The 10748-nt window shown below is 39.5% G+C and overlaps 1 pseudogene; it reads left to right on the top strand.

Annotated features, from left to right (window-relative positions):
* The first annotated feature begins 3059 nt into the window (after positions 1–3059).
* On the top strand, positions 3060–8439 carry LOC105049035 (biotin carboxyl carrier protein of acetyl-CoA carboxylase, chloroplastic-like; annotated as a pseudogene).
* Positions 8440–10748: the final 2309 nt, after the last annotated feature.

Here is a 10748-nt window from a genome sequence, read left to right as displayed (position 1 = left end):
TGAGCCCCCACAGCCCTGTTAGGGACAGGAGGAGAACCTCGCCCTAACTTGAGCAAAGTCGAAGGCCCGGTTCCATTTAGACCGGATGGAGGGAGAGGCCTTACAACGCCCATATGAGCCCCCACAGCCCTGTTAGGGACAGGAGGAGAACCTCGCCCTAACTTGAGCAAAGTCGAAGGCCCGGTTCCATTTAGACCGGATGGGGAGAGAAGCAAAGTCGAAGGCCCGATTCCATTTAGATCGGATGGGGAGAGTGTTGGGTACAAAATACCCACGGCCGAAGTTCTCAACAGGATTAGCCCTTGCGGACTCCGCCCGAACTCCCACGGGAGATGGGCTCCGTCTACGACTCCGACCCCAAGGGGGACTTCGCCCGGACTCCTACGGGAGCCGGGCTTTGTCGCCAACGTCAACCGTCGGTAAGATTTGTCCGGACTCCTACGGGAGCCGGACTTCGCCTTTAACTTTGATTGCAGAAAGACTCCGTCCGGACTCCTACGGGAGCCGGACTTCATCCTCGACTCCAATGGCTGCAGACAGACTCCGCCCGGACTCCTACGGGAGCCGAACTTCGCATCTGATTTTGATTGCAAGGAACTCCGCCCGGACTCCTACGGGAGTCGGGCTCCGCCCGTGACTCCAATCACAGGAGGGTTCCGTCCGGACTCCCACGAGAGCCGAACTTCGCCTTGACTTCAGCGAAGAAAAACTCTGAGCAAAAAGGAAAAAGGAAGGCAACGGACTATGACAGCTACGATTGGAAAACGGACAGCGATCGAGGTACAGAAAACTCTGTCACCGCAAGGACTAGGGCTCCCATAGGGAGTCCCAGCTTTTAAGGAAGTTTTTGACACAAAACAGGACAACCTACTTAGGGTGACAGAAGCTCGGATCCCCGAACTCAAGCCCTAGGAGGGACCCCGGGCCCGATTGGCCCCAAGCAAGCCCGCAGCCATTGACGGGAAAATAACAGTCAGGTATCTTCGAACGGCATAAAAGTCGAAAAGAAGCTCGGCAAATAACAATCCAACACAAATAAAAGAGACCGTCGACGACCTTGGGACGACGTGAAAAAGAAAAGAAGAAAAGAAGGAAGAGTAGGGGGTTTAAATAGCCAGCGGATCTTAGCACAGTTATGGCGGCGGGTGTCCCTAGGCCAACTGGTGCATGCCACATGTCCCACTCGCCGCTATCGAGGATTGACCGTTCGTAAATTTCTATAGCGCAACGCTTGGGATCACGTTTCGGTGGAAGTTTCGAAAAGACTCCAGCGCGCGCACATTTAATGCCAAAATATCTGGGGGCGGCAGTGCGCAGGATTCGAGGGGACGATTTTGGCTGTGCCCATCTCTCTCTGTACTTTCTTCGTTCGAAATTCAAACTCGAAAGTAGGGGGACTGGTGTTGGGTATAAAATATCCACAGCCGAAGTCCCCAACAGGATCAGCTCCAGGAGGTCCGCCCGAACTCCTACGGGAGCCGGACTTCGTCCTCGACTCCAACGGCCGCAGACAGACTTCGTCCGGACTCCTACGGGAGCCGGACTCCGCCAACAATTTCAACCGCAAGTAGACTCCGCCCGGACTCCTACGGGAGCCGGGCTCCGTCCTCAACATCGGCTGCCGGTAAGCCTTGTCCGGACTCCTACGGGAGCCGGACTTCGCCTTTAACTTTAATTGCAGGAAGACTCCGCCCGGACTCCTACGGGAGTCGGGCTTCGTCCTCGACTCCAATGGTCGCAGACAGACTTCGTCCGGACTCCTACGGGAGCCGGACTCCGCCAACAATTTCAACCGCAAGTAGACTCCGCCCGGACTCCTACGGGAGCCGGGCTCCATCCTCAACATCAGCTACCGGTAAGCCTTGCCCAGTCTCCTACGGGAGCCGGGCTTCGCCTTTAACTTCAACTGCAGGTAGACCTCGCCTAAACTCCTACGGATACCGGACCTCACTACCGACTCCAACCGAACTTCGACCGACAAGTCTGGACCCCCTGGCAGGCCACAGTAACGGACAACACTGCTCCACTCCCTGCGGCGGACCCTACGCGGCTCCATTACTCCCTGGCAGATCACAGTAATGGATAACACTGCTCCACTCCCCGCGGTGGATCCTGTGCGATCCCACCACTCCATGACGAGTCACGACAGCGAACATCGCTCCACTCCCCGTAACTGACTCCACGTGGCACACCCCGATGATAGCCACGGGTCCACTCCACTACTCTTCGCAGCAAACTCCGCCTGACCCTGGGCAGCTCACTGCCAGACGGTTACGGATGTCGCTATCAGACTACTGCCCCCTCCGCCTATAAAAGGGGACCCCAGATACGTTATTCTATAAGCTCTAATCTTTCATCTAAAAACTCTGCTAAATTCTCTGTTCGAGCACTCCATTCTTGTTGAGGCAGAGAACTGACTTGAGCGTCGGAGGGTCTTGTCGGAGCAACCCCACCTCCGGTTTAGACTTCCTTTGCAGGTCCCGATGGCGACCGCGACTTTTCCGACTCCAGCTTCTCCGGCGCAAGCGGATTTTTGCACCAACAGATATCATAAAGAGGGAGGAATATTTTTATCATTTAAAATTTTTATTTTCATCACTGAAAAATTTATGAAAATTTTAAATGATGAAAATATTCCTACCAAAATTATGGCATCCTATAGAAAAATTATGATATTCTTTGCATGAAGTCATAATTTCACTACAGGATGTCATGATATCGATATAGGATGTCATAATTTTTTTAAAAAGAATAAGATATTTTCGTCATTCAAAATTTTAAACGAAAAAGTGAAACTGCAGGTATTAAATGCACGTTGAAAAATAGTGGTTATGTAGCTCAAGTAGATGGGATGATGTATTTAATCTGCACAGCATGCGGTGTGCAAAGAATGCTATAAATGTATGTGATAAGGATATGTATTTTCTGTTTGATGGTTGGCTTATTTCATTTTTGTTGTTGTGTGTTTCTTGAATATGGGAATCATGGGTGGATGCTTGTCGAGTTCCTTTTTTTTTTTTTTTGTACTTCATTAATAATGCAAAACCCTTATGATGATAATGGGCAAAGACCAACTAAATACGAATGCTACATGGCTATTAGACATTTATACGGTCTTTTCAGTCTCATAAACTTGGTGCTCTATCATCGTTCACTGAACCTTTCGCGGAAAACCTAGATCAGATAAATAAATTTCAGTAATTTTCCGTATGTTCTGCTGATTATTTCAGCAAAAGGAACAGAATGATGCTTTAGGAGGCTATAAATCAATCGAGGAAGATGGAGGGTTGGAGGAGAAGACAACTAGAGAATATAACGAACATCTGCAAAGACTGAAACTAGTCACAGCAAATTCCTCTCTTTTTATAACTGTAGACTGCCCTAATACTCCCAAAATGGGCTCCTAGGAGAACTATGACCGTTCTTTCACTTGCTTACCAATAAGAACAATGAAAAAAATACCTAAAATAGTAAAATTTGCACTCTATGCAATCCCATGTAAAAGACCATGAAAATCCGTTCAGTTTGCAACCCGAAAGTCTTTTGTTGAAACTTTTCCTCTTTCTGATTTTAGTATATTACTAGAGATTTCTAATTCTTCTGCAAGGACCTTATTGGAATCACTCCCACATTTTAAAAGGCCCAGGTTCAGGAGGTATCTATGAATCTATGATCATAATTTGAATTTCATGTAATAAAAAAATAGTCTCATTCTTTATGACCATATTTTTCTAGTCAGGTTTCTGTTGAGGGCTCTTCAAGTTCTCCCACAATGACATTAACCAAGTCAGCAAATTTATCATCGACAGGTAAAGATGATGCGCTGAAGGAATCTGCTAGCCAAACTGCAGCACCAGATTCCATGATATCTGCATATATTGCTGAAGCTTCCAATCTTGTTAAGTAAGAATTTCAACCTCTTTCACTGTTTTTCCTTAACAATGGAGAAAATTTTACACTTATCTTGTTCTTCATGAAAAAACAAACAATGAATGGGAAAAAGTAGAGGGTCGGATGGAGATTACCACTCTCAAGTAACGAGCATTAGAAATTTGAAAGACATGAAAACCTGTAGTCTCAATTAGTATAGGGATGGCAGTCATGGAACTTCAAATCACAACAGATTCTAACCAGTGATAGATGTAATAAAACCCTTGCCCCGCCATCGGAACACCACTCACCGTGGGAAGCTCTCACCAGCCCCTATGGTCTTGATTAATCCAGTTTCAACGAGTACTTTCAGCAGACCATCCATCACACACACTGAGTGCTTACCACAGGGAAACCCTTGCTAATTGGGTTTGACAGGCTTCCAGCATGGGACATATGTATCTTGGTCTTTCCTTATAGATGATCTGAAACTATAAAAGGAATGGTCTAATGTAATCTGTTGATGAAGTTGTAAATATTTCTATCCTTTTCTTCTCTGAGCAGGTTGGTGGATTCAAAAGATATAACAGAGTTGCAGCTAAAACGGAAAGATTTTTTATATCAAAAAAAAAAAAACCGGAAAGATTTTGAACTTGTAATAAGGAAAAAAGCAGCTCTGCCACAGCCTGCTGCTATTGTTCCTCCAGTAATGATGCAACCTCTACTAGCTGTGCTTCCACCTCAGTCTCCGGTTTCCCATGCCACTCCACCTGCCACTGCTGCAAGTCCATCTCCAGCAGCCCCAACACCAGCTCTTCCTCCTGCAACAAAGAGAGGGAGCAACTTATCTCTTCCTCCTCCCAAATGCCCGATGGATGGAACATTTTACCGATGCCCAGCACCTGGGGAACCACCATTCGTGAAGGTAATCCTCCTTTTGGTTCTCTTTGGATTCTAAAGTTTTTGCTTAGTTCTGCACTTTGCGTTGTACACAGTAAGCCACCTAAGATGCTATTCATATATCACATACTATTGTGCTAAAGCACAATAGTCTCCTTTTTATATCAAAAAAATACACATACATAGATGCCTGCTCCACAAAATATGTTGGGCTTATGCATGTTACTTCCATAATGCGCATTTTTAGCTGTGGAAATGGTGCATCAAATGTTGTGACAGTGCTTCTGGACTTTGTACTCATGATTTGGTGGTCTATTACCCTTCTAACCGTCTCAATAACATAGGTTGGAAACAAGGTGCAAAAAGGCCAGGTTGTTTGCATCATCTAGGTTATGAAATTGATGAATGAGATTGAGGTAATTTTCCTGTCACCAAACCTTCATCCAATCTCGCACTCATACAAAGTTTCATAATATTTTTATTTATTTTAGTGCCATTAGATGTAATTAACACCCTTTGATGGTTTGGATTTAACGGTCGTTTGCATAGATGCATTTTCAGCCCAAACTCTCTTATCCGGAGAGATAATCTATCTCACTGTCATAAATGGTTCACTGTTGTCCTGGGTTTTCCGCTAGTACAGTGGCGACATTAAAATGGAACTTCTAAAATACTAATGAGCCTAAGTGATGTATGAGTTTATTTTCTTTTTCTTTTCTGTTTTGGATAGTGTTAAAATGATTATTCATAAGAAAATGAATGCAATTGCCCTATTACCAAGATCAAAATCCGAACAACTAACCTTATTTAGAGTTTATATCAATTGTAAAAGCAATGGACTTAAAAGCTTCTTCAGCAATGGACAGAAGTCTAAACTCTAGAAATTAATAAATTCAAGTCTCATGAAACACATGCCGATTTAAATGCATGCATCGAATGCAGGTGTATTGGATACATGACTCCCTTTACCCCTTTTCATCATCCAGGTTGATCGATCAGGGACTGTAGTTGAGATACTCGCAGAAGATGGAAAACCAGTTAGCATTGATACGGTAAATTTCTTTCGTATATACTCTCTTCTCTAAACCATTATAACCTTCTATTCTCTTTCCCTCTATCTGAAATTCTTATCCTCTACCTTTTGCAGTCCTTATAATTCAACCCTGAAGGATAAAATACCAGTTTCGAACGCAGCTCAGGAGAATTTACTAGCCAAATTATCTTTCATATTTGTCTAATTTATCATCTGTCTTCTATTGGTGGCAAGCATTTATTTCATCTAGAAAATAAGTTATTGTGATGGGTAAAGGACGATGACATAAGTTGCAGGGATATATTTTGTTACTTTTGGCTTGTCGCACCCTGCTATTGTGTTGCGATTTCCATCAACTTCCTCTCTTGGATAGAGTTCTTTCCTGTGGAACTTAGGAGACTGGAGATTGTTGTAATTCTGGTTTTTTCCCCATCTTAGATTAGAGATGATGCATTAGTTAGACCATACATTTATCTTCATGAAATCAAGTGTTGAGCTTAGGATAGTGTGTTCAATATATATGATAATGTGTTCAATATATATGATTGTGCCATGAGTTTAAATTTTTAAAAATCCAAAACAAGTGAGCAGTTGATTACTTTCAAAGTTAGTTTTCTTGTTTTCCTTTTTTCTTTTTTTGGTTTTTGTTGTGGGGTGGGGGGCTGTACTTTAATGTCATGCTACATGCTTGAAGGACCCAGCCAACCTATTGCAATCACAATAGGTTGTGATTAGGCCTGCAAATGGGTTGAGTCAGATCGTGCATGCTTGATCCTGATTGGACCAGGTTTCATGTTCTGGTATTTATTTTGGACACAAAACTGGTTATTCGGGTTGGATCATGGTTAAGTATGACCTTGATCCAACTTGAAACATTCAGGTCCAGACAGGGATTGGGTCAGCTCTTCAATTAGGATATATGGCTAGCAACTCAACAAGGCTAATCTCTGGTTATAATCATCGATATGCAAGTAAGATAACTCTAACCTGTCTTCCAAAACAAGCCTAGTTTTAAAGAGGATGAAACAGTTGATAGGGAGCATTGTAAGAGTTCATTGTTATCATCAAAACATATGAACAAGTAACAGCTGGATGACAAGAAGCATGCATGTAATATTTGAATTCACAAAAGCATATTGTATCACACTGGGAAAAGGATTGGCGGACATACAAACTTGGAATTGACAGCAAGGGGAGACCGGACTGCAGAAATTCATGTCATCAAGAGTCCATGCAATATACATGCTATTAGCGTGCCAAAAATAGACTTACATAAAATAGAACTAAAACTTTTACATTTGCATAACAGCCTATCTAGTATAATCCAATAGACAAGCCACAGAAGTATCATAACTAATTAAAATCAGAGGAATATGATGTTATTTAGAAAAGTTTTTTTTTTTTGGCATCTATGCCCTTATAAAATTATAAGAATACCTTTGCCAATTTACTATTTACATCTTTACCAATTCATGTCTATATATATATATATATATATATATATATATATATATATATATATATATATATATATATATATATAATTATATGTATATCCTTGCAAATTTACTGCACATATGTATATCCTTATAAATTATTTTTGTTCATATTTATGCCTTGGACATTATTTCTTTTTATAATTATGTCCTTATATATATATTTTTTGAATGTATACTCTTAATTCAATAAAAGTAAGCATGCAAAAATAAATAATTTATTAGGGTATATATGTAAATAAAAAAATTGTGAAAGTATGTACATGAAAAGAAATATGTTATGAGGATATACACATATATTGTAAATTTGCAATGGTATAAACACAATTTCAGATATTTATAAGAGTATACATGCAAAAAATAATAACTTATAAGCACATGCATATAAATACCAAATTTGCAAGGGTATACATATAATTTTAGATATGTATAAAGAAATAAACATAAAAAAAACTGTATTTAAAAATTCTGAGTATAATTTCTTAAACTACTTGTTCTGCCTTCTCAATCAAGGGTGTGCTCCGTCACTAATTTAATGATAGAAGGTGCCCGGTGAAATTTTTCATGACTAGATATATATAAAGAAAAACTAAAATTAGAATAATAGGATGATATATTGTTGCAAACATTTTAATCAATAGGAAACACCCATCATATTATCCCTAAAACCTCACCTTGTGATTTTTGAGCAATTTTCTTGACAAGCATCTGGAATGACAGCTCCTTAATCGAAAGATCAGTGCTCGTCGGGTGCTCGTGAGTCGGGTGCTCGTGAGTCGGGCTGCCACGATCCAGCGTTCACGAAACCGAATATGTAAGGTAGTATTGAAGTAAATTCCACCCTGAAGATATAATAGAATCCGTAGTGCTCAATCCGTGACCTAAACACTGCCAACATCATATAAGCCCAACTCAATCATCACAAACCTAAGGGAACACAACCTGTTTATCAAACCTGTTATGAGCGTGAGATTCTGTTACCGATTTAATGAATATATTAAATTCAGGTTTTAATTTTTAATCTATTTTATAGATAAAATGGAATTTAGATTAATAATTTTTCTCATGGTACAGTTGGAGATTTCTGACCGAAAGTTGAAGTCAATGGCCATCGCCATGCTGGTGAGGGGTTCCGCATAGCCCCTAATCTGCTGCGAGTATTTTTGGATCACTTTTGATGTGGATTATTACTTGGAATATGACGAGCCTGAGGATCCTAATTTATTCTTTGGTGCTACTATATAGCTCATAAAATTATACATTTTCTTTTCTTTTTTTAAAAAGAACATTCAGATAGTTTGAAAAAATATAGAAACCCCAGAGCTAGCATTCTTTAATTAATTTATTTTTTTGATCCCAACATGATACTTATTCTAAATTCTTGGGGCAGCAAGAAATCATTTTTAAGGGAAATGAAAGGGTAATCTAGGATGATCCCTTCATTAATCGTTACAACAAAGATTGATTTCGGTGACCATTTGTAGGGGCGGTCTCAGCCAGTACTAAAAATCAATTTTCATATGGTGTTTCAATTAAGGAAAAATTATGCATGCAATGTTGAAGGAGAATACTAATCATCAATCGTCCAAATCCCATCTCCAATCCCATGATGGTTTAGTCAGAATGTGATCGCACTCTTTCTGCTATACCAAATCCAAAAGATAAGAATACTAATCCTATGTACATCCATTTTCCTTCTGACTCATCTAGAATTGCCTCCCTTCAAATACCTGGCCAGATTGCCAGTTAGATGGAGCCACATCAGTGGACAGCACCATCTTTCTATTGCTCGTTGCCGCTCCACTGGATTATAAACAAAGAATTAGCAGTTATTTCACCGTAGAGGCAGCTGTGGTTGGATGGAGTTTGTTGTTATCAGTTTACTTGGGGTCATTATTTCACCACGCACGCAATTGTCAATGTCTTCTCTTGTTTCCCTTGCTCTCTTATTATAAAATATGGAAATTCAATTCCCAATCCCCTTTCTGATGCTAAGAAAGAATCTCTGTTGGCTAAAATTCTAATTCCCAATCCTCTTTTTAGGCTTATCATAATAGGACATTCTGTTGGCACCATTTTATTTTAGAAAATATCCAACTTACCCTTAGCCCTCATTTTTTTTTCTTTTTCCTTCATTCTTCCTTTTTCTTTTACATAAAAGAGTTTCCAGCTGGTGATAGCTCCTCCCCAAGGCAACGGCGACACTACCGGCAGCAAAGGCGATGGTCGAAGTGAGAAATCTCATCGACCATCTATCAAGAATCGAATGAAGAGCCTCTGTAAGAAGGCGTATGAGCTTGCCGTTCTCAATGACATCAAACTCGCCCTCATCTGCTACCCTTTCGATGCCGACGAACCCACCACCTAGCCACCTGAATGCTCCGAGATTGAAGATGCCATCCACCACTACCATGAAACCCCCACCCATAAGAAGCTCCCCAAGAACTAGATCACCCTCGACAACCCCAACCCCAGCACTAATGAGAAGAAAGATGTCGCCAAAGCAAACACGTCGAAGGTGTTGGAGGAGGCCAACCGCCTCCGCATCCCCTTTCTTGATGACGAGGATAAGCTGATGGCACTATGAGGGATCTTGGATTCGAGGCTCAAGGTGGTGCGGAAGATGATCGTGATTTGTTAGACAAAGGGGAGGAGGGATCCGAGGCCGTCCCCTTGAGATCCGGAGAAGAAGCTTGCTATCACAGTGGCAAATAAAATATTTATTTTAATTATTATTTACAACGATAATTTTTATCATAAATAATAAAATATTTATTTTAATTTTAAATTTTTAAATATTCATGATGAAAATATTTTCATCATAAATAATTTAAGTATTTATGACAGAAAATATTTTTTCATCAAAAATAACATTATTCTCAATGAAAAATTTCATCGCTAATATTTAAAAAAAATAAAAAAATATAGATTATTTACGTTAAAAAAATTTTTATTATAAATAATCGAGTATTTACGATGAAATACTCTTTTCATCATAAATACTCAATTATTTACGACGTAATATTTTCATCGCTATTATTTTTAAAAAATTAAAAAATTTAAAAGTTACATATTATTTATGATGAAAATATTACATCATAAATAAATAATTACTTATGATGAAAAGACCGTTCTATCACAAATACTCTATTAATCATGATGAAAAATTTTCATCGCTAAAATTTTTAAAAAATAAAAATTTTAAAAAATTAAAAATTATTTACAATGAAAATATTACATCATAAATAATTAGGTATTTACGATGAAAAGATCATTCTGTCATAAATTCTCTATTAATCATGATGAAAAATTATCATCGTTAATATTTTAAAAAAATAAAAAATTTAAAAAATTTAAAAATTATAAATTATTTATAATGAAAATATTACATCATAAATAACTTGATATTTATAATAAAAATATTTTTTTATCATAAATACTGGCTAATT

The sequence above is a fragment of the Elaeis guineensis genome, chromosome 7, assembly GCF_000442705.2.
Source record: "Elaeis guineensis isolate ETL-2024a chromosome 7, EG11, whole genome shotgun sequence".
Classification (NCBI taxonomy): domain Eukaryota; kingdom Viridiplantae; phylum Streptophyta; class Magnoliopsida; order Arecales; family Arecaceae; genus Elaeis; species Elaeis guineensis.
The sequence above is the reverse complement of the archived record's forward strand: the minus strand, read 5'-3'. Positions and strand labels throughout refer to the sequence as shown.